General features: G+C 34.8%; 2 long non-coding RNA genes across 4 annotated transcripts; both read left to right on the top strand.

Moving 5' to 3' along the window:
* Positions 1-1,551: 1,551 nt before the first annotated feature.
* LOC112765839 (uncharacterized) lies at positions 1,552-2,038 on the top strand. Of its 2 annotated transcripts, none has more exons than XR_003183935.3 (3): positions 1,552-1,651; positions 1,731-1,844; positions 1,925-2,038. It is a non-coding gene; the product is annotated as an uncharacterized lncRNA (long non-coding RNA). The 2 variants fall into 2 exon arrangements; XR_011874835.1 differs by having other exon boundaries at positions 1,731-1,835; positions 1,925-1,969.
* Positions 2,039-8,358: 6,320 nt separating this feature from the next.
* LOC112765842 (uncharacterized) lies at positions 8,359-8,844 on the top strand. Of its 2 annotated transcripts, none has more exons than XR_003183938.3 (3): positions 8,359-8,458; positions 8,538-8,651; positions 8,732-8,844. It is a non-coding gene; the product is annotated as an uncharacterized lncRNA (long non-coding RNA). The 2 variants fall into 2 exon arrangements; XR_011874833.1 differs by having other exon boundaries at positions 8,538-8,642; positions 8,732-8,776.
* Positions 8,845-20,479: the final 11,635 nt, after the last annotated feature.

Here is a 20,479-nt window from a genome sequence, read left to right as displayed (position 1 = left end):
CCCCCCCTACATTTTTCCCCTTTCAGGATATGGGCGCAGAAGTTATGAAGAGCTTATTTAATTGTTGTTGTGATGCTCTGTATTGTTTTAGTTATGGTTTATTGTACCCTCGCCTTTATCTTGATATATATTCTGTAAGAGGGATAGGAATTGTATTGGTTAATGTTTGTAATATTATTTATATATATTTATGTATATATATGGATGTACTCTTTTGAGTTGTTGTAAGTTGAAGGGTATTTATGGACGTACGTTATCGAACGAAAGTATCTTTGGGAGCGGTATTGCGGTTTAAAGTTTTAAACAGGCTCATATTTTAGTATTAATTAATATAAGTATCGTCGTAATGTCCGAACTATCATAGTCGCGCAGCCGGAAGTGCGAGCTTTGGTAGTTAGGGTGTTACATAATAGTTATAGAAAATAATTAAAATCTAAGTTAGAAATAACAACATAACTCACTCGCGGAACTTGTCTGTAAGTCCCAGGATTTTTGAAAATTGTATTATAAATTAATTTTTAAGTTTAATTATTTATTTATAGGTTTAATTTTAGAAATTTCTTTATTAAAGATAATTAAAGTAAATTTTGATTAATTGAGTTTGAAATGAATTAAGATTCTTATTCAATTTTATAATTATTGAATTATTTTCTATATTCAAATTATAAAGTTTAGTAATTGTAAAATAATAAGAATTTTATATGATTTAGTTTAAATAATTGAGATTTCGGAATTTAATACTTTTAATTTTTATAGATAAAGAAAATAATAAAATAAAATAATTTTAAAGGATTAAATTAGATTTTCAATTAATACTCTATACCCCTAAGTTTACTAAAATTACCTAAACTACCCTAGTCCTAACCCTCTACCCCACCGCCTTCCCTTCCCCAAGCCTAGACCTAAGTGTTTTAGGAAACAAAGAAAGAAAACGCTGAGGGAGAAAGAGATAAACAGAGACAGAAAAGAAAGAATAGGGTGAAAGGGAAGAGAGAAGAGGGAGATCCGAGAGAGGGGAGTGCCGGTGGAGGCGGTCGCGCCATCCTCGCAGATCGTCGCTGCCGCTGCGTCCTGCTGCTTGCGCCGCCGCCGCCGCCGTCCAGGAAGCTGCGGTTTCTGCTTGCCGTCGCCGTTGAGATCGCGAAGAGAGATGGCTCACGAGTGAAGGGAGGCCGCGGGCTTGGAGCCGCCGCGCCTTCGTCGCCGCTGTTCGCCTTTCCTGTCGCCGTCGTCCAACGCGAAGCCAGCCGCGGTCGCTGCACCTCCCAGCCGTGTCTGCCGCCGCCGTGTCGTCGAGGGGGAAGCCATCGGGTCACACAGAGCGAGAGAGAGAGAGAGAGAAGGCACCGGAGCAGAGGAGAGAAAGGAGAGACCCACGCCAGCCACCGCCGCTTCTGCAGCTCGAAACCCCGCTGCCGCCGCCGGAGTGTGCATTACCGGTAAGGAATTTAAGCTTGGCTTCTATTCTTTTGGATTCCGGGAACCTTTATCGTCACTGCATGTCTATTTCAGCTCTCCACCGCCGCTGCTTGTTGTTCTGAACTGCTGCACCGTCGTTGCCGCCATTCGGGTCACTGGGAACATGGCAGTGATCACCGGAACCACCATCGGAGTTACCGTTATTTCAATTCAGCCGTTCGTCCTTGTTTGGGTAAACAATGCATTCCAAAACCTATGAATTAGTATTTCTGTTCTAAGTTATTTAAGGATCTAAGGTTTTGGTGTCATAGGATCGAGTTCCGGGTCTTGATTGCTGAGTTCTATGGCTGTAGCATACAACATCAAGGTGCTGTGTCGTCACCGGAGCTGCTGTTGCTCCATTTTCTCAATTATTTGTAAGCCCAGTAAGTCGTTCCTTGTTCCAAACTCTTTTAGTTGCTATTCTATTATAGACTATTGAGTTTACGCGACATTAATATTTTAGGATTGAGCTAAGGCTATGTTTAGAGGTTGTGGCTGCTGCGGGGACGGTCGGTATTGATGTTGTTGCTGTGGAATAAGAATAAAAATATAGTTTGTCGCGTAGTTGGATCGCGAATGAGGTAGGGGCGTCTTTCTCAAACTTGTTTTTCTTTCCAGAGTTGTTGTAAATTGATATTAATGCGTAAAATACATCTTTGGTGATTGCCTGAGTCTTATGAATTGAATAGAGTTGTTTTGGATGAATAAGATTATTAGTTTGATTGATAGATGGATCGATTGAGAAAGCTGAATATTCTAATTAGTTGACTGATGTTGTTAAAGTGGTTTTCCTTGAATTAATGGGAGAGATTTAATAATGGCATTTAGTTTAATTTTGGAAACAATTCGATTTTAGGAAAGGTTTAGTATTGAAATTTGATGTGATATTGAACCCGATTTGATATTGGAATTTGATTTTAAAACCAATTTGGAAAGGACTTGATATTTGGAAACGGTTTGTTTATTGAGAATAATTTACTATTTTGGTAATGGTTCGAACATGGTTTGAGGAACGGTTTGGTTTGAAACTGTTTGAGAAAACTGAAAGTTCTTAATTATTGATTAATGCTGTTGAATGAGGTTGATTTAAATTGCGATTTATAGGATTGGTTGATTGGATTCTGGATTTTACAATTTCCCTGTGTTGAGTGTGGTTGTTGTGAAAATTATTATTGGAAGTGATTTGAATGATTAACAGGTGTTTGGTTTGGTTTGGTTGGGACCCAAAAAGGGTGGCAAAGTCCGAGTTTTAGAGGAGATGCTGCCGAAATTTTATAAAATTGGAAGTTTTGTTTGAAGCAATTATTTAAAAAAAGATTTAGTTCTTAAATGTTATTTGTTTCAGATTGATTTATTTAGAAAAGAAAGAATTATGTTTTGAATTGAGATTGTTGATTAACGGAAAGAAGGATGATGAAGATTAATTTGAAATATGATTTTTGAATGAATTTGAAAATAGGATATGGATTGACGAATGATGATGATATTGAGAATGGCTTAGATATTGATGAATGATGAATGAATTATTTATATGGCTTATGAATTTGAAATATCTGAGATATGAGGTTCCCTGGATTAAGTGCCGTGGCTTGCCACCACGTGTACCAGGTTGAAAACTCGATACTCTGTTGACCCTACGACGTAAGTGTGACCGGGCACTATATAAATTCCCGGGAATGATACCCCCATTGAGCAATATTGATTATTTGAGAAAAAAAACTATGCATAGACTCTTGGGGATGCACGTCGGGGGACAGTCTAAGGACAATTCAGACTTGTCGGGTTGGCTGGATAACCGACAGATGAGCCTCATCAGCCATAGGACAGGCATGCATCATATGCATTTGTATGCTTTGCTTGGGTTTGAACTTGTTTTGGTTTGCCTAATTGCTAAAGTGTTCTTAACTGCTACTTGAACTATTTGCTGTAACTGCTACCTACTTGTGCTTTCCTTGTCTGTCTTGCCTGTGTTTGTTCTGGCGTGCTACATTGAGAATGAACTTGGATGCTGAATTAATGATTGTGTTGTTTGATTGCGTGGTTGATTTCTGATTGAGATTTTTTTTATAAGTAAGGAAAGATTTTGGATTTCTGAAAGATTAAACATTGTTTCTTTGAAAAGGGATTTGAACGATTTCCTATTGGTTTTAAAAGATTCATAAGGCAATGATAATCACTGAGCTTGAAAACAGTTTCTTATTAAATATCTTCTTATGACAACTTTGAAACTCCGTGGTGAGACCGTGTGGTTAGGTTCTCACCCCCCTACAGCTTTACCTTTTCAGGAACCAGATGAAGAAGTATTAAGAAGAGTTATACTGCGTTTGGTTTATATGCTGTTGTATTAATTAGATTATTTTCTTCCCTCGTCTTTGTTATTACAAGTTTGTAAGAGGGATAGGAATTGTATGTTTTATATGTACAATATATTGAATTATTATGTAAGGAGTCTTGTATATGAATCTATGCCTGTTTGTATTTTCTTAAGATAAAGTATTTATTTCTGGTTTTTCAAAGAAATCAGCGATACAGTGTCGAGCATAGGCTCCTATTTTAATATTTAGTATGTAAAGTAGTCATAATACTTCTTGCTATCAGAGTAGCGCAGCCGGAAGCGTGACTTCTGATAGTGAGGGTGTTACAATTATGGTATCAGAGCGGTCTTTCCTGTAGAGCCTGAGGAATTGACCGATTATGCTTCAATTGCATACCCCGAGAGTCAGTCATGTAGTAGGTCTTGTTTGGATAACGAGAATAGAGCTTTAAGTACATGACGGTCTATTGATAAATACCATTAATCTTGCATTGCATAATTCCTGGTATTAAGTTTGGCCAGCTTAACCCTAGTGAATTATGTATATGTAAGCACTAATGGGTTATCATAGACAATATGCGAGTTATAGGTAATGCGAATCGTGGGTTTTGGGAACGTTAGGAGTTAATTCTTGAGGTTACTCGGTTAGGTGTCTTGAACTCTGCGAATATCACGTATCTTATTCCTGCTTGGTATGCTCTAAGGTTCTTGTCTGCGATACTTTTCTTGGAAAGTGAACAGATTATCTTTCAATCCTACTCTCTTGTTCACGTACGCTTTTGTTTGATCCTAACTGCATATGCCTGTTTAAAACTCTTGGTGTATTTATCTTCTTTATTTAGGCACTTCTTTTTGAATCATGTATTTTTTTTTTATATACATTTGAATCTGTTTTGATGCAGGACACCTTTTTAAGTTCATATTTCAAGTCCTTTGTAAATAAATTGTAATTTAGTTTTCCTCTTATAGTCATTCTTTAAATCTTAACAAAACCGTTTTTGATTTGAAATATACAACCGCTTTTAATTTGATATGTACTTCTTTATATAAACGTTGAAAGTTTCTTATACAGTTTAAAACTAGTTGTTTTCAATACCTCGCCTGTTTCTTCATTGATTTATGGAAATGTATATATACTTTAAATACAATTTGATTTTCTAACAATTTTATTACAGTTTTTACGAATATCCTGATTTGACTATATATTTAGATATTTTTCAAAGAAAGGTTTTTGTCTCTTTCCAGTTGGTCTTGTTTGGTAAGCTTCACCTAATTTTTTTTTTTATTCGAATTTGGTTTAGCATACTATATTATTTATGCAATTGTTGTTCTTACAAAAAAAATGTTGGACTCATATCTTTATTCTCATGAATGGATCAATTTCTCTCTTAAACTTTTTATTTCTGTGGATGTCATATTTAGTTATGTTTTTAACTGCTCTTTTATTTTTTTTTTTTTTTTTAACGTCACCATTAGTCTTAGTTTTCCATTTCTTGTGAATCTCATTCTCATCCGAGTCAACTTTAATTCGTTTCCATCTAATGCGCCATTTGTCCTTTTATTTGTCTTTCTTTAGTCAAGGACTCTTTCTTGAGAATTTTCTATTGATTAAGTTGTTTTTCCTGACGCGTTTTGTATTCTTTTGGACCAATTGAAAACTCGTTTGATAATCCATGCCTAGTGAGTTCTTGCTCGAGTTCCCTTGATTTAAAGATTCTTTCCTCCATGAGCTGATTTCCTTTTAAGCGCATTGTAATTTTCTTAAATGATTTTTGCGAGGTGGTTATTCCAAGTATACTCTCAAAATTTTGTTTTGGACCATTTTGACGAAGCTTTGAATTCTTTTGAAGAAATTTAAGTTTTGGATCAACTTTTTAAGTTGCTGAGTTCCTTTTTAAGCTTTTTGTTTCTATGAGTGACATGCTATATAAATCCTAATCGAAATCCTTTGATTTAAGTTCCTTTCCTAAAATGAATTAGTTTCCTTTTTAGCGCATCTTAATATTATTGAACATCCTTATAAAGTTGTGACTTCAAGTATATTATTGGAGTTTTGTTTTAAACATTTTTAAACGAGTTTTGATTTATTCTTATGCAGAGTTGTCCCTGACTTTGAATTGCCTTACTTGAGTAGTGCCTCTCTTTAATGTGATTTGAACTTGATTCGGGGCGATATAACCGTCTATTAAAGTTTTAATAAAATCACTTTCAATTCAGCCTACACTCCTTTACCATATACTCTAAAAATTTCTGTATGTGATTTAAACATGTTCAACTGTAATGCATCTTCTTTTCTTTTATGAGCAAAACTTTATGTTAAGTTTTCTTCCAATAAGATTGTGGTTTTCATACATGCTTGAAAAAGAAGAGAAAATGCAATTTAGCTCTTAGCCAAATTAATCTTTCCATTTATAAAGTTTGTGTAATCTATTTCCACTTGAATTTATATTGAAATAACCTCACATTTACGCTTTTATTAATCTTTTGAAAGATGTTTGTTATCCATTTTCTCTTTTAGAACATGAAATAATTTCCCCTTAAGTTTTCTATTCTTTACGAACAATGCATTCGAAAATATTTTTAAACCATACTCGAGTTCTATAAACTGTCTTTGGTTTGAATATTCTTCTTCCATAAACCTCATATTTCTTGACTCAGCTTGAATTCATTTCAAAATACTGTGTTGTTTTTCATCTTACTGGTCCTATCGAATCCCTTCGACTCAAGAGTGACCCTTAAAGTTATCAGTTGATCCTCTTTCCAACATTCTTCATTACTTGTTTATCCTTGTCTACTTGTGATTTCAACAATTCTTTCAAATTCTCATGAATACGATCCTTGCCGCTTTTCTTTATTTTCTAAGGTTTGTTATCCTTCTGAGTATACTCGAGATTAGTTCTGGTATTTTGTGTGACTATTGGACTTAGTAAACGACACATTAAATCTTTAGGGTACGTTTGGTGGAAGCAAAAGGTGAAACTTCTAAAAGTACGACATCACATGGAATTGTGGAACTTTGTTTTACGTGACAGTTCTGTTGATGTGGAACTTATAATCAGTAATAAGGTTTGCAAAGTGTTTAATGAAATTAAGAACCATCAGATGAGTTGCCCAATGAGATACGGTTGAAAATGGTGGAGATAAGTTATGTTAAAATTTGAATAGTTGAGTCTCTGGAGTTGGTATGAGATCAATATGTGGACGTTAAGTATATCGTTTTAGCCCCGACAGGTTTCATAACCTTTTGACGCCTTGCCTTACCATCACATGTTTGAAAACATTTCGTCTTGTACATCAAGCCTATCTTGTAACTTCTGTTTGCATCATAGTTATACCCTTTAATACCTTTATGCCATATGAAAATCCTGGTATTTGAGGCTATTTGTATTTATATATACTGAGAACTTTTTGCCATTTCTCTAAATGCATTCAAGAGCGAAGTGATATGAAATCTCTTTTATTTTGTACCAATTTTCGAGGACGAAAATTTTTATAAGGTGGGTGGAATGTAAGTCCCAGGATTTTTGAAAATTGTATTATAAATTAATTTTTAAGTTTAATTATTTATTTATAGGTTTAATTTTAGAAATTTCTTTATTAAAGATAATTAAAGTAAATTTTGATTAATTGGGTTTGAAATGAATTAAGATTCTTATTCAATTTTATAATTATTGAATTATTTTCTATATTCAAATTATAAAGTTTAGTAATTGTAAAATAATAAGAATTTTATATGATTTAGTTTAAATAATTGAGATTTCGGAATTTAATACTTTTAATTTTTATAGATAAAGAAAATAATAAAATAAAATAATTTTAAAGGATTAAATTAGATTTTCAATTAATACTCTATACCCCTAAGTTTACTAAAATTACCTAAACTACCCTAGTCCTAACCCTCTACCCCACCGCCTTCCCTTCCCCAAGCCTAGACCTAAGTGTTTTAGGAAACAAAGAAAGAAAACGCTGAGGGAGAAAGAGATAAACAGAGACAGAAAAGAAAGAATAGGGTGAAAGGGAAGAGAGAAGAGGGAGATCCGAGAGAGGGGAGTGCCGGTGGAGGCGGTCGCGCCATCCTCGCAGATCGTCGCTGCCGCTGCGTCCTGCTGCTTGCGCCGCCGCCGCCGCCGTCCAGGAAGCTGCGGTTTCTGCTTGCCGTCGCCGTTGAGATCGCGAAGAGAGATGGCTCACGAGTGAAGGGAGGCCGCGGGCTTGGAGCCGCCGCGCCTTCGTCGCCGCTGTTCGCCTTTCCTGTCGCCGTCGTCCAACGCGAAGCCAGCCGCGGTCGCTGCACCTCCCAGCCGTGTCTGCCGCCGCCGTGTCGTCGAGGGGGAAGCCGTCGGGTCACACAGAGCGAGAGAGAGAGAGAGAGAAGGCACCGGAGCAGAGGAGAGAAAGGAGAGACCCACGCCAGCCACCGCCGCTTCTGCAGCTCGAAACCCCGCTGCCGCCGCCGGAGTGTGCATTACCGGTAAGGAATTTAAGCTTGGCTTCTATTCTTTTGGATTCCGGGAACCTTTATCGTCACTGCATGTCTATTTCAGCTCTCCACCGCCGCTGCTTGTTGTTCTGAACTGCTGCACCGTCGTTGCCGCCATTCGGGTCACTGGGAACATGGCAGTGATCACCGGAACCACCATCGGAGTTACCGTTATTTCAATTCAGCCGTTCGTCCTTGTTTGGGTAAACAATGCATTCCAAAACCTATGAATTAGTATTTCTGTTCTAAGTTATTTAAGGATCTAAGGTTTTGGTGTCATAGGATCGAGTTCCGGGTCTTGATTGCTGAGTTCTATGGCTGTAGCATACAACATCAAGGTGCTGTGTCGTCACCGGAGCTGCTGTTGCTCCATTTTCTCAATTATTTGTAAGCCCAGTAAGTCGTTCCTTGTTCCAAACTCTTTTAGTTGCTATTCTATTATAGACTATTGAGTTTACGCGACATTAATATTTTAGGATTGAGCTAAGGCTATGTTTAGAGGTTGTGGCTGCTGCGGGGACGGTCGGTATTGATGTTGTTGCTGTGGAATAAGAATAAAAATATAGTTTGTCGCGTAGTTGGATCGCGAATGAGGTAGGGGCGTCTTTCTCAAACTTGTTTTTCTTTCCAGAGTTGTTGTAAATTGATATTAATGCGTAAAATACATCTTTGGTGATTGCCTGAGTCTTATGAATTGAATAGAGTTGTTTTGGATGAATAAGATTATTAGTTTGATTGATAGATGGATCGATTGAGAAAGCTGAATATTCTAATTAGTTGACTGATGTTGTTAAAGTGGTTTTCCTTGAATTAATGGGAGAGATTTAATAATGGCATTTAGTTTAATTTTGGAAACAATTCGATTTTAGGAAAGGTTTAGTATTGAAATTTGATGTGATATTGAACCCGATTTGATATTGGAATTTGATTTTAAAACCAATTTGGAAAGGACTTGATATTTGGAAACGGTTTGTTTATTGAGAATAATTTACTATTTTGGTAATGGTTCGAACATGGTTTGAGGAACGGTTTGGTTTGAAACTGTTTGAGAAAACTGAAAGTTCTTAATTATTGATTAATGCTGTTGAATGAGGTTGATTTAAATTGCGATTTATAGGATTGGTTGATTGGATTCTGGATTTTACAATTTCCCTGTGTTGAGTGTGGTTGTTGTGAAAATTATTATTGGAAGTGATTTGAATGATTAACAGGTGTTTGGTTTGGTTTGGTTGGGACCCAAAAAGGGTGGCAAAGTCCGAGTTTTAGAGGAGATGCTGCCGAAATTTTATAAAATTGGAAGTTTTGTTTGAAGCAATTATTTAAAAAAAGATTTAGTTCTTAAATGTTATTTGTTTCAGATTGATTTATTTAGAAAAGAAAGAATTATGTTTTGAATTGAGATTGTTGATTAACGGAAAGAAGGATGATGAGGATTAATTTGAAATATGATTTTTGAATGAATTTGAAAATAGGATATGGATTGACGAATGATGATGATATTGAGAATGGCTTAGATATTGATGAATGATGAATGAATTATTTATATGGCTTATGAATTTGAAATATCTGAGATATGAGGTTCCCTGGATTAAGTGCCGTGGCTTGCCACCACGTGTACCAGGTTGAAAACTCGATACTCTGTTGACCCTACGACGTAAGTGTGACCGGGCACTATATAAATTCCCGGGAATGATACCCCCATTGAGCAATATTGATTATTTGAGAAAAAAAACTATGCATAGACTCTTGGGGATGCACGTCGGGGGACAGTCTAAGGACAATTCAGACTTGTCGGGTTGGCTGGATAACCGACAGATGAGCCTCATCAGCCATAGGACAGGCATGCATCATATGCATTTGTATGCTTTGCTTGGGTTTGAACTTGTTTTGGTTTGCCTAATTGCTAAAGTGTTCTTAACTGCTACTTGAACTATTTGCTGTAACTGCTACCTACTTGTGCTTTCCTTGTCTGTCTTGCCTGTGTTTGTTCTGGCGTGCTACATTGAGAATGAACTTGGATGCTGAATTAATGATTGTGTTGTTTGATTGCGTGGTTGATTTCTGATTGAGATTTTTTTTATAAGTAAGGAAAGATTTTGGATTTCTGAAAGATTAAACATTGTTTCTTTGAAAAGGGATTTGAACGATTTCCTATTGGTTTTAAAAGATTCATAAGGCAATGATAATCACTGAGCTTGAAAACAGTTTCTTATTAAATATCTTCTTATGACAACTTTGAAACTCCGTGGTGAGACCGTGTGGTTAGGTTCTCACCCCCCTACAGCTTTACCTTTTCAGGAACCAGATGAAGAAGTATTAAGAAGAGTTATACTGCGTTTGGTTTATATGCTGTTGTATTAATTAGATTATTTTCTTCCCTCGTCTTTGTTATTACAAGTTTGTAAGAGGGATAGGAATTGTATGTTTTATATGTACAATATATTGAATTATTATGTAAGGAGTCTTGTATATGAATCTATGCCTGTTTGTATTTTCTTAAGATAAAGTATTTATTTCTGGTTTTTCAAAGAAATCAGCGATACAGTGTCGAGCATAGGCTCCTATTTTAATATTTAGTATGTAAAGTAGTCATAATACTTCTTGCTATCAGAGTAGCGCAGCCGGAAGCGTGACTTCTGATAGTGAGGGTGTTACATTGTCCACCATTGAACAATTTGTCAACACATAAAGATGGGCCTGCAATTTCTCAGTTGGTGTTAACGAACAAATCTTTTGAGCTCCACGAGATATTCCTAAGGGTAGAAAAATCTTAGATAAGATAGTATAACAACTACTAGAAGTGTTGTCATTTTGGTCATTGTTGTGCCTTGGTCGGTTGAACCTTGTCTCAATATTACCATCCTCCAAATATCTAGAGCAGAAAATTAGACATTCCTCTATTATGTAACCTTCAGCTATGCACCCTTCCGGTGCAGTCTTGTTACGGACATAAGATTTTAAATGTCCCAGGGCCCTAATAACAAGAAGAGAAAATTAGTTATCCATAAAAATATATCGTAACAAATAGATTCAATTAAAACAAGTTAGAGTGCCAAAATTTACCTTTCAACAGGATACATCCATCTATACTGCACTGGACCCGCAATCATTGCTTCCTGTACCAGATGAATAACTAGATGAACCATAATAGTGAAAAATGCAGGAGGAAATATCATTTCCATGTGACAGAGCATCAAAACAATTCGTTGTTGTAGTCTTTCTAAATTTTCTAGTGATAGTGATTTGTCTGAGACTTCTCTAAAATAGTTGCACAGCTCGATAAGCATGGATGTAACCTCCTTAGGCAAGGATCTTCTAAGTGCAATTGGCAAAATATGTTCCAGAAGAATGTGTGAATCATGGCTCTTTAGACCGTTTACCTTTCGTTTTTTAATATCGACACATCTAGGAATATTTGAAGAGTAACCATCTGGAAAAGAGACACTCTTTAGAACACCTAGAAAAATATCCTTGTCAACATTGTCATTCTAAAGCACGAGGCAGGATACTTGGAAGAATTAGGATATGGATGAAGTTGTTCTCTGATTCCCATCAACTGCAAGTCCTTACGAGCTTGAAAGTTGTCTTTAGTCATTTGTTTGTCATCAAGTACAGTAAAAAGCACATGATCAAACACATTTTTCTCTATGTGCATCTTGTCAAGACAATGACAAACAAGATTATCTTTCCAATATGGTAAATCCCAGAAAATACTCCTCTTTTTCTATTGTAGTGGGATGTTGCCATCGTTGAGTGCATCCTGAGGTCTTTTTCGACTACTCTCAATTTGGGACAAAATCCTTCTTCCTGATAACGTCGGAGGTGGGCCTCTTAGTTCTGTATGGCCATCAAAAGAGTGTTTATTGTGCCTATACTCGTGGTCATCGGGTAACCACCGATGATGTCCCATAAAGCAATACTTCATGCCAAACTTCAACCTTCTAGAGACTGTATCAAAGTTACATGATGGACAAGCAAGGCTCGTATGTGTATTCCACCCAGATAGATTATCAAGACTTGGAAAATCACTAATAGTTGAAAATAATGCAGCATGCATACGAAAAATGTTACTATCAACAGAATCGTAAACATCAACACCTTTCCATAATTCGTTCAACTCACAAATAAGTGGTTGCAAAAAAATATCAATATTATTTTCAGGCATCTTTGGACCAGAAATTATCATAGACATTATAAGGGAAGTTTGCTTCATACAATACCATGGAGGATAGTTGTATATATATAGCATCATTGGCCAAATGCTAATGTTTGAACTGAGAGTCCCGAACGGATTGAAGCCATCGGTTGCTAAAGCGAGCCTTATGCTACGAGGATCTTTAGCAAATTTTGGATGTAATAAATCAAAATCTTTCCATGCCTTGCTATCTCTACGATGCTTTAATTTCCCATCTGAGTTAGGAAACTCCGAATGCCAGCGCATTAGTCTTGCTGTCTTAGAGGACAGGTATAACCTTCTTAACCTAGGAGTAAGAGGAAAGTACCTCAACACCTTTGTTGGTATCCTTTTTTTTATCTTGACTCATTTCCACAAATTCTGTATTATTGCTGGTATTCTCTTCTATTTTATATCGAGATGCGTTACAGACCACACATTTATTTTTTTCCTCATTGTCTTTTCCCCAAAAGAGCATACAGTTATTTGGACATGCATGAATTTTCTCGTATCCCAAACCTAACAATTTAATCATTTTTTTGGCTTCATAAAATGAAGTGGGCAAGTTAGCATGTGGAAAAGCATTGTTGAGAAGGTCGGCTATCATGGAGAATGTCTTGTCAGTAGCACCGCACAACACCTTGATATGATACAACTCAACAATAAATGATAACTTGCTATATTTTGCACACCCAGGATATAATTTACGATTCCCATCCTTTAGCAACTCTATAATTCTCCTTGAATCCTCATTAGTGTCATTTTCTGACGGCATTGGAACAGAATCAGTTCTCGAAGCAAATGGCTCATCATCATCACCTTCATAATTGATGTCATCTATACCGAAAACATCAGTCAACATATCAAGCAGTGGTGGTTTTCAACAGGCTCTATATGATCATGATCCAATAGTTCTTCTTCCGGCTGGACTATAGTTTCTCCATGCATATACCAAGAAGTATATCTTTTTGGAAATCCTTTTTGAAGTAAATGAGTTAATACTTCAATTCTCATCCCCATATTGTTGAACCCACATTTGATGCATGGACATATAATTTTTTCATTTATAGCAACTCTAGCAAAGGCAAAGTCCAAAAATCCTTCAACCCCACATTTATACTCTGTTGATGTAATTGATTTATGAATCTAACTCTTATCAATCATAATTGAATGACTCTGTTTAAATAATAATGTATCAAAATATAAGTGTATGAAAGGCATAAAAATGAATGATACAATAAATCAGCATATCATGTATTAGTTCCTAATTAATATACACAACAAATTATAGAAATGTAGTGACGTAAAGTGTAAAAAGAGGTGTTAGTGAACTAACCTAAACGGATCGTCAAATTAATATTAATATTACTCACTAATTAGCTGCAGAGTAAGTAAAATTGTATTATAGAATCTCACAATCTGCATCACAACAAAAAAATGAACCTTGTCCTTAATAATCGATTATGCATACTAAATTTAAAAATTATTAAGGTAGAAAATCATAAAACAAAATAAGTTTATATAATATTTGAGTAAAAATATACAAAAAAAAAGCTCTATATAAAAAAGAAATAAATAATGGTAAAGGATATGGTCTTGTTAACACGGTGCATAACTTACTTAAAAAAATGTGAATAGATATTTTTTAATATATTTTAAACATTTTAAACATTGTTATATATAATATGTTATATAGTTTTTTTTAAATATGTTGTACATGTTATATATGAAAGAAAAAATTAGGCAATATAAACACCATAAAATTTATCTAAAGTGACAGCATGATTTATTTAGAAGTATATCAAATTATGTTTAATACACACAATGGTGTTGTGCAAGAGCATTTGAGGTTGCAAAAAAGTCTAACAAAATACTTAGTAGTTATGCATACTAAAACTTTATTAAAACTCTTAACACTGAGTACCATTACATAATACTTTATAATTTTTATTTGTAGATATTTATTTTTTATGATATTAGTAATAAAAAATAAGTTTTATTTATAAATTTTATTTTAATATAAAATTTTTATCATGATTTTTGTCTTAAAATTTTTGGTCTCCTAAAAAATTTTCAATCAAGCTCGAGTCACTGTGAGTATGGTAATATAAATCCGAAAATACAAGTATTTGTACCTATTTGAGAGTAGTGATGCACAAGAAATAAAAAATCAAATATCAGGAGATAACCTTTAGGCTATTTGAAAACTCAAAAAGTTGATTAAGATTGGCTCCACACTTTATTTGTCTTGAATAATTCCACCTTCAGTGTCCTACAAGAGAGAACAGGCTATCCATGAGTCCAAAAATACATTAAGTATACTTAAATCATATAAAGTGAGGTATAACATTGTGAAATAATTTACCTTTGTCTCTGGTCTCAATAATTTCTGTCGCACTCTTATTTTTTTTTTATCACAGTAACAAGATAACAAACTAATATTAATGAAATCCAAAAAATTTTCTATTGAAATGTGAATGAACACATAATAACAACATACAAATTAATGAGAAGGAGTATCAGTTCTTATATAATGATGATATGATGCACATTTATAGGAATTAGTTAAGCAAAGGGTTGGCTATATGAGTAAGTAACGAATGATCTATCTTATCTATTGGTTGTTGTTTTTATCCTTTTCTGTTACTGTTATTCTTTTTTATAACAAATTTTAAATTCAAAATCTTAAAAGACTCAATTTAAATGTTCTTAAATATTGATACTTGATTTAATTAAATACATATTCGATTATCAATTGGAATAAAACTTATTTTATTTTTAAGCCTCCGAATTTCACTTCTTTTATAATAAATGTTAATTTGATTTAATGACTCAAGATTCAATTTATGAGGATGACAACCCAAGTGATGTGCTTAACTCGGATAGGATTATGTAGCTTAAGTCTTTAATTTATTCATTCCTTCCTTTCTGTTTATCTAATATTGTAGTAATTTTATTTCAATTAGCTTGTTTAAATAGCAATAATCATGCTAACTGGTCTCACAGGCAGAGGCACATTAGTATATGAAAAGTTTAGAGGACGAGAATGCTATTTTTGAAAGAAATGTATTAACTCTTAGAATGGAAGACTTGCTTTTCAGAAGAGTCATAACAATCAATTAAGTAGACAGACATGTTCAGTTAAAACCGAAAAATAACATTAAACGAAAATACTAAGCCTATATAAAACTAGAATTTAAAAGAGTAGTTATGATCAACAAAAGTACATCAAATATAGTATTCTCCTGGACACCAAATTTCACAAAATTACCTAGCTTTGTCACGCGCAATAGGATCCAAATCATCTATAGGATACGGCTTTTTGTTTAGATCAAAGTCTTTTACAGTAGCTTGGATTATTGGCGATTTAGTTGTAAAGCGAACGTATCCTCTCTTTTGAAAAAACTTTGCAATATGTCATTCTATGATATTGAATTGCTTTCGACATGCCCAATGGAACTCACATGCTGGCCTGTTTTTAACACTCATCTACAAAGAAAAATATTACGATTCAAATTCAGTTAACAGCACTATTTATAGTGTTTGCCAAAGAAATTCTTTTTGAAAATTACTTTCAAATCCATTAGTATAACATCAGTATCCCATTCAGAATCTTTCTTAAAGTATGGAAAACCGAACCTTACCAGATACTGCATGCTTAATGTATATATCTCCTACAAGTTTAAGATGAATCATAATCCAGGTAACATTTAAAGGATTATCTTCAATTAAATAACAAAACGCAAAAAGAAAGGATAACGTGGCAAACCTTAAGAGTAGAATCCATAATAGTGGATGAAGCACTATTATAGGATTCACGATAGAAGGGTGCTTTTTCAAAGATATTCGTGTGAGCATTGAGAGCCACCAGCCAAGAATGGATATTGATCTTATTAAACCAAACGTCGAAGGCAACATCGAATGCGTATTACAACGAGGAGAAAGGAGAGCCAGAAGCCATCTCCTTAGCAAATTTGATGCTTCCACAGCATTTAAGAAACTCACTTTCTTCCATAGCAATCCAATTTGAAGATTTGTTGCAAGACTGCAGGACTTGGGACAATGATGTATCAAGAATTGCCATCTTAGATCACCTAAATATTAAGAAATGAATTATAAATAAAAAACAATATACTTATTATTAGCATTTTCAATGTGTTTGAACATTAAAAATTGAATATGCAAATTAAAGGTTGTCCTTTATTTTTTTTCTTATACATAATTATTCAAGTTTTAAATACTATGTAGTTTTTATCACTTTAATTAGAATTTGACGTTATTTTCAAATAAAATTAGCCTCAACCAGCAAGCATGCACTCTAATCTTCAACAAATACAGAATGACCATCATAACTGTATGAAAAAAATATAAGTAATAAATAAACTAATACTATATATTTTCACAAAAACATGAAGGAAAAGGTATCGTAACATATAACAACAAATAACAACAACCTAATAAGAGCAAACACCTAATAACAACAAATGAAGAAAAATCTATTTCATAACTCAAGAACAAAAATGACAAGAAGTATAAGAAAAAAATTGAGTATAATCCTTGCAGAAATTGTATTTACAAAATATAAATAAACATAGTACTCACAGAAATTGGAAGAGGATAAGAAAAGATAATAGTTAGGTGTTACCTAAAAAAAGATTTTCTCAATTCTCTAGCGGTGTGATTTTGTGCTGCACCAAATTAATTAGAGGGAACAGTTAAAATTTTTTTAACCAAAATAGAGGGAAAATATTTAAGTAAAAATTGGGAGAAAATGGTGGGAACCATACTAGAAATATTCATCACGCGCAACTTTGCTACGATGTGTGTTGTTCATGGAAAATCAGAATTCCGAAAATGTGAAAGCTGAATACAATTCTTGCCATGAAAAGATGAGTTTGTCACAAATCTCTACCCGATTTGTGCAACAATTTTGCATCAGTAACATTATTGCGTGGCTAAAGGCAATTCCTTTTGGAAGCCCAACCACCATGTCATACCCTAATTACCCTAAGCCTTACCTCTAGCCGTAAAGCAAAGGTTAATCAAAGGTTACGACAATTCTAAGGGTTATACATATTTATATAGAAGGAAATAATATATTATAGAAGCCCGATGAAGAATTAAGCTCAAAGACAGAATTACAAAAGCGTGAAACGTTCACACGAAGCTAACGTACAAGATACAAAGTATAGATGCAAGATAATAGAACATATATAAATATAAGAGTATAATAATCATAAGGCAACTAGCCGCAACTTGCGGAGTTTAAGCCGACTAGTTACAAACAGAAAAATACAGAGTCTTGGAGTTAAAACAGCTTATACAACTTAGCTCTTAAGTAAGCCCTTAAGGCCATAAAGTCTAAGGCAAAAGGGTGAGAGAAAGTACTACAACAAAAGTAAAACAGAAATAAACCAGGAAGAAACCATACTCCGCTCTGCCACACTATATCCATAATTTCACCGAGGTGAATTACGACCTGCATCTGAAAAACAACAACAAAGTATGGAATGAGAACCGGAGATTCTCAGTATGGTAATAGTGCCCAAAATGTAAGATGTAAGGCTCCGGGATGCCAAAGGCAATCTTAGAACTTCACATCGAATACGGATATTTAAGCTTAGAATAAATTAAATAAATAAAGAACTTTAAACATAAACTGGGTTATCTAAACTTAGGGGAATTCTAACTAATGCTAAACACACCGCTGTATCCCACAGCCTTCACCAACCTAATCTCTGTGCGATCCCATCGCCACCACCTACCTACCTCCTCAGCACCAGACAATCACAATTAATACAAGTAAACACAACTAGCAAATAAGCATATTATTCATTTAGGCAAGATATGCAATTAGGCAAAACAAACATAACACATAGTAGATGCGCATGATGAATGCCTGTCCTATTGGCTCGTGATATCACTTGTCGATATATGAATGCCAACCCGACACATCCTTTCGGATGTCGCCTTTCTGCCATGTCTGAGGATATAGCGCCTGGCACGCTTCTGTTCCGAGGATATAGTGCCTGGCACACTCTTGCGGCGGAGAAGGAAAACAACAACAACATCTATTTCATCATAAATCATTCCAAGGATATAGTGCTTGGCACACTATCATTCCAAGGATATAGTGCCTGGCACACTTTCCACATCCAACAAGTCCATCCACCTCAATCATCACCAGTCATCACTAGTTCTAATCTCAATCCATTTTCATTTATCAATTTTCAACATTCCAAGGATATAGTGCCTGACACACTTTCCTTCAAACACTATCATTCCAAGGATATAGTGCCTGACACACTCTCCACATAATTCAATAATTTCATCATTTATTTCCAAGTTCTCAACTCATCACAACCATCATCAATTTTTGAACTCAATAGTTCATCAATTTCACAATTTATACATCTTTCTTTCTTCTCACTCTATCAAACCCATCTTCAATACACCAGAAACCTAAGCCTCCATTTTCTAGTTTTTCAAGATAATATCAAATTAAACCTCCAAAGATCTTTCCCATATTTTGATACCCGAAAATAAGTTTAAAAGTCTTAAATAGGTGTCACAGAAGTTTACAAATTTGTTGGGAAGGTGAAATAGTTGAAAATAAAGTTTAAGTTTGAAAAACAAAGCGTGTACGTACGCACAAGGGTGTGCGTGCGTACGCCCAGGAAAATTTTCAAAACGTGTGCGTACGCATAAGTACTAAATTTTACAATTTTGTTCGCTCGCTGACGAACTGATTTCCTATCGGTAAAGAAATTCACAAATATAATTGCGTTGTAAGTATAGCTTCTAGACCGACAAAAAATCCTTTCGTACAAAAGTTTTGGTTGTCACAAGTAACAAAACCCAATAAAATTTATAATCCGAAGTATTCGAACCTCGGGTCGTCTTCTCAAGGAACTGTAGGGAGGTGTTCTTATTATTAGTTATGAAAAATAGTATTTTTGGGTTTTAAAAGGTTTGAACAAGGAAATTAAATTCCAGGAATTAATAAATTAATATCTAATAAAACTCTTGGCAAGGTATGAAAATTCAGAAATCCTATCCTAGTTATCCTTATCGACGGTGATGAGAATTGAGTTTTAATCCCACTTAGTTAACCTTTATTCAAGCAAAGGAAAGTCAAGTGGACTAATTAGTTTGATCCTCAAGTCCTAGTCAATTCCTAAGAAATGACTAGAGTTATTGGAATTCAATTCAATTAGCAAAAATAATAATTATCAATCACGATAAGTTTGATAACTCAAGGGTCTCCAATTAATCAATTAAAGCCAAGAATATAAAAAGCTGAATAAAAATCATAAATCTGAAATACCTCAATTGCATTAATAAAAGAAAATCAATCTAAACATAAAGAGTTCATAAGCCAAATTGGTAACATAAGTCAGATACGAATAAAAGCATTAGAATAAATAAAAATATAAAAGGAATATTGAACCTGAGAAAAAGTTGAAATCCTAAATCCTTTAAGAGGAATCCTAATCCTAAAACCTAAGAGAGAGGAGAGAATCTCTCTCTCTCTAAAACTACATCTAAAATCTAAAATTATGAATTATCGAAGACCTCTCAATGAATGGATGCATTCTCCCACTTTATGGCCTCTAATATGTGTATTCTGGGTCAAAAACTGGGTTAAAAACAGCTCAGAAATCGCCCCCAGTGATTTCTGGTACGTACAGGTTGCGGGAGAGTGACGCGGAAGCGTCATCCACGCGTTTGCGCGGATTGGGTTTTCTGCCAGGTCACGCGTCCGTGTGATCCACGCGTTCTTGTCGCCTGGCTCCCGGGAAGCTATAATAAATTATATATCGTTGCGAAGCCCCGAATGTTAGCTTTTCAACGCAACTGGAACCGCGTCATTTGGACCTCTGTAGCTCAAGTTATGATCGAATTAGTACCAAGAGGTCAGGCTGGACAGCTTTAGTAGTTCCTTCAGTTTCTTGTATTCCTTCCACTTTTGCATGCTTCCTTTCCATCCTCTAAGCCATTCCTGCACTGTAATCTCTGAAATTACTTAACACACATATCACGACATCTA

The sequence above is a fragment of the Arachis hypogaea genome, chromosome 17 (genome assembly GCF_003086295.3).
Source record: "Arachis hypogaea cultivar Tifrunner chromosome 17, arahy.Tifrunner.gnm2.J5K5, whole genome shotgun sequence".
NCBI classification, from domain to species: domain Eukaryota; kingdom Viridiplantae; phylum Streptophyta; class Magnoliopsida; order Fabales; family Fabaceae; genus Arachis; species Arachis hypogaea.
The sequence above is the reverse complement of the archived record's forward strand: the minus strand, read 5'-3'. Positions and strand labels throughout refer to the sequence as shown.